The sequence below is a fragment of the Epinephelus moara genome, chromosome 3 (assembly GCF_006386435.1).
Source record: "Epinephelus moara isolate mb chromosome 3, YSFRI_EMoa_1.0, whole genome shotgun sequence".
Taxonomy (NCBI): Eukaryota; Metazoa; Chordata; class Actinopteri; order Perciformes; family Serranidae; genus Epinephelus; species Epinephelus moara.
The window spans coordinates 41,449,544-41,453,898 of record NC_065508.1 but is presented as its reverse complement, the minus strand read 5'-3'; the positions used below and the strand labels follow the sequence as shown (position 1 = coordinate 41,453,898).

The window sequence follows — 4,355 nt, the reverse complement described above, 5'->3', positions numbered from 1 at the left end:
ATTGTCCAAGAAGTAAGACATTTCCTGTGCCTTTTCAAACATGATTTATCGGTGTTGTAATGATGATGTTGTGGACTGTCACATAAATTGAAGCTAGCTATTTTGCTGATTAAAATGAACAAAGTATTTTCAGTTAACAGTTTTCTGTTTTTGTATGTTCTTAGAGTGACTGACGTGTCAAAATGGACGGTGGAAGATGTTGTGCATTGGCTTCATATTAATGGATTGGGGGACCACAAATCAACATTCTAAGATTTTTAGACAACAATCATGGCATGGTAGTGCTTTAATCATGATCAGGTATCCAAATAAGAATATTTTTACAAATAGAAAAACACTGTGACATTTTTAATAAATCATTTAATGATATGCATGTTATGTGTTATGTGTTTCTTTTAAAGGTATCCAACCTGTAGGCAGTACCATGATGTTTGTGCTGCACTGGTGTCTAAACATCCTTTCCTCCGAGATCGCACAGGACAAGGATATGTAAGTAAATTGTTTAAAGCATGCTCTTCATGCTGAATGGCTATCCTACTATTGCCATATTGCTTAATATGGTGTCCGTAAGACTAAAGGTGTTTGCTGTGAATTTCTTGTAATTTCTTGTGCTATATCTTTCATAGGAGTCTTGGCTGGGAATGCCGAGAAATAAGTTCAAAAAGGAGTGAATCCCACTTGTCAGTCCTGATGTAGAGTTTCACAGAGAGAAGTATGGCAAAAGGAGACTTTCAGTGTCAGCAGAAGGGAACTCATCACAGCCACAACAACCAGCAAAGAAAGTCACGGTGAGTGTTGATTATTCCACAAGCAATTCAGCATTTTATTCTCTGGACAAGTGAATGTTAAAATAACAAATAACATGTGTTATCCATCCTAACCCTTACAGTTTACTTTGTTTGATTTTCTTTCTCGCCCATACAGGTGGCTGCTAGTGATGATGCTGCAATGCAAGGCCATAGCTCTGCAACCTCTATTATCAAGGTAGTAACCACCCTAAAGCCTGCTGTACACTACAAGCTTTTGACAAGATGTAAGACATACAACTTTTATTTAGAAAAATGCATTTTAAGTTCACTAAAATCCTGTAGTGTACTGTATGCTACAAACCAGAGGCTCAGGCAATGTTGAGAATTTATCTGTGAAAACAGAAAAGAAAGTTTAGGACTGTGTGTTCTGTTCGACTAGACACCTGCTGGTAAGGATGGAGATGCTCTCGGCCACACCTTCGTCATTGCCAGTGTAAGTTTCCAAATTATGCATATTCACTGTTTTTAACGACTTTTTCCTCAATATTGAGTAGACATGTCATATAAAAATTTACAGGGATTTGAAGACGGCTATAGTGTAGAGCTGCACATCACAAAAATTGAAGAGGAGTGTAAAAAGGCCCATCCAAATATGGACATGCTGAAGGAGAAAATGAAGAAGACATTTGCAGAAAGAGAACGCTTCATTCAGAGCCACTCCACCAGTGACGTTCTTCAGGAGTTCCCAGCTTTACAGCATATCAGCATTGTGAGTTCAAACCCCGCATGGAGCTACTTAAGTTTAACTTTTAATAGGTTACTCTTTCAGACAAATCTGTAATCTATGGAAGTAATTATCTTTTAGATTTTCTCTGAAATGGAACACATTCATAAAGTGGATGTGGACAAATTCTTGCTGGAGGGCTTTGGGAGAGCAGCTGACAAAATCATTGCAGTGGTCAGGAGAAGGAACCTGGGTGAAGATATCCTACACATGTACCAGAGTACACTGAGCCAGGACTGCGTGGAGACACACAAAGTTATTTATTTGAGGTTTTTCAAATAAATTTAGCCATCATTGCTATAAAACTGATCCAAGTTTTTTTAAATTTAGGCCTCAAAGTAAGTGCTGCAATGCTGCTGCTCCCTCACCTTTTCAATGAGGATTCTTACAGGCTGTACGCAATTGACAAGGTAAGAGCACCACCAGTCATTCATAGCTAGGGCTCTTATATGCCTGCCATGTTTTCTTTGTTTTGATGGAACTCTGGTGTGTATTACTTCTTTGGTGTGGTTTATTATGCCTACTGGAAATCGTGGCACTTTCTTTTGCTTATGATAGTCTTAAAGGAGCAATAAGCGAAATTCATCATGTCTAGATTGAAGGAATTAAAAAATTGCTATGTGAAGAACTAGAGGTGTAATTTCATCTGGAGTATAGCATGACCTCACACACCCTCTCTCTGTGTTGATCTCCAGTGAGCAATGGCAGCGCGTATTTTAGAAGTGAAATGGCAGAGAGGGGAACGTCCACCCGAAGACGACCAGGATCTGACATTACCTCTAAAGAAACAACGGTTGTTGGCGAAGACATTGTCGGATAAAGAAAGGGACAGAACTCGGATTAACATTGGCCTTGCATTTCCAAGGTGGAGAGCACTGCAAGAGCTAAAGGGGCTACAATCTGACTCGGAGCTAGCTCTTCTTCTCCTGGACAGGTACAACATAAAGTCAAATGTCTGTTTTAATTAGTGTTACAGTAACGTTAGGCACATGTCGCTATGTCGATTCAATTAAATTTAATGTTACAATCGTAGCATGGGTTAATGTCCGGAGCTTGAGTTATTAGCGGCTCGGTCCCAGCAATGGGTCAGGCGTTACGGTTGTGTTAGGTGAGTAGCCCGGCAGCCCAGCTAACATTTGCAATTAGCATTGTAAAATGTAGCCCGGTGGGCAGCCTGGCGGTTGTGTTTAGCTATTCCCCTGCCTACTTCAATGATGATGGTACCTGTAATAAATGTAATTCATTTGCTGAAATGGAGGCGAGGCTCAGTGACTAGAAGAGCTGGTAGAAGCGCTCCATAGCTGCAAGCTACTCCAGTAGCCGTAGTAGCTCTAGTGCTAACTCTGGGAGCTAACGCTAACATTCCTCTCTTGGAACGTTGGAACGTTAGCATGGCAGCCGACTAGTGCTAACGCTAACATCCCCACGCTTAAGCAGGCTCCTGGAACGTTAGCATGGCAGCCGACTAGTGCTAACGCTAACGTCCCCACGCTAGAGCTCGCCGGAGCCGAGAAGCAGGCTCCCGGAACGTTAGCATGGCAGCCGACTAGTGTTAACGCTAATGTCCCCACGGCTTCTCAGCTGAGCCTGGCGGAGAAGCGGGGGTGTTGGAGAGCGGAGGTAGAGGGAGGAGTGGCTCATGACACACTTTGTTTTGCTCTACAGGCAGTGCACAACAGCGAACCTAGCGGTAAAACGATTTCGCTTATTTCTCCTTTAAGACAGAACTTATTTCTCATTTTGTTTTATTACATTGCATGGTCAACATGATAAGACAACTTCCATATCAGATGTGCTGACTAATTCTTCTAAACTGAAATTTGAAAATTGCACAACATAAGCTATAAGCAACATAAGTACAGGTGCATCTTGAAAAATTAGAATATCGTGAAAATATTCAGTATTTTTTTGTCAGTTATTTCGGAAAGTAAAAACATATATATTTATATCTAAATATTTTAAGGTTGTCTGAAAATATTTTTATATATTTATTTTTTCACTTTCTAAAATAACTGACAAAAATTACTTTAGTTTTTCAAGATATTCTAATTTATGGAGATACAAATCTTAGATGGCCTTCTCACTTTAAAAAATAATCTTATTTGGTATACTTGGATGTTCACTTGCTCCAATATCACATCTTTAAGGCAGGCCTAGCTTTTGATATTCATTGTGCATCTGGGATAGATTAGGACATCCTCACCTATCAGAATGAACAACACCAAAGAAGTAATACACTCCAGAGTTCCATTAAGTCAAACAAAGTACGACAAACATACAGTACATAATAAATGAAATCAAATCAAACTTTATTTATATAGCACTTTTCATACATTAAAAACGCAACACAAAGTGTTTAACAAAATAAAAAACATGATGGTAGTAATGAATTTCTGTTCACCCTCCAAATGCTTGACTAATAAACGACAGACATCTGTAAACATGTGGTTTTGGGTATAAAATTGTATGTTTTGTTCTTTTTGAGCAAATCAAAACAAGTGAAAATGTAATATATCAAATATTATTTTCTTATATCAAAAGGTAGACTGAACAAAGGTTATACATGTCTAATAGCATTATGTGAATTGGTCAGTGGCACACACAGGATTTCCACAATACACGTGTGCAACAACCTTCAAACCTTATGCTTACCACCAGCAGCTTACGACTTAACAGCAAAATAATGTCATTGTGTAGAACTTGATATCTAATTAACCTACATATTAGACTACATAATATGCAATAGACACAGCATTTAAGCTGCCACTTGCAATTGAATATAACCAAGAATGCTTGAACACCACATTGTAAAAAAAAAAAAA

General features: G+C 38.9%; 1 long non-coding RNA gene across 5 annotated transcripts in view; it reads left to right on the top strand.

Moving 5' to 3' along the window:
- Nucleotides 1-170: 170 nt before the first annotated feature.
- LOC126385002 (uncharacterized) overlaps nt 171-4,355 on the top strand; it is a 5,545-nt gene continuing 1,360 nt past the window's right edge. Inside the window, exons 1-8 of one of the 5 annotated variants that reach the window (XR_007569382.1) lie at nt 171-300; nt 402-489; nt 627-788; nt 925-984; nt 1,189-1,242; nt 1,327-1,518; nt 1,864-1,943; nt 2,229-2,467. This is a non-coding gene — a long non-coding RNA (uncharacterized LOC126385002). Of the gene's footprint in view, nt 301-401; nt 490-626; nt 789-924; nt 985-1,188; nt 1,243-1,326; nt 1,944-2,228; nt 2,468-4,355 lie in introns of all 5 variants that reach the window. The other 4 variants (XR_007569379.1, XR_007569380.1, XR_007569378.1 and 1 more) reach the window with 4 other exon arrangements.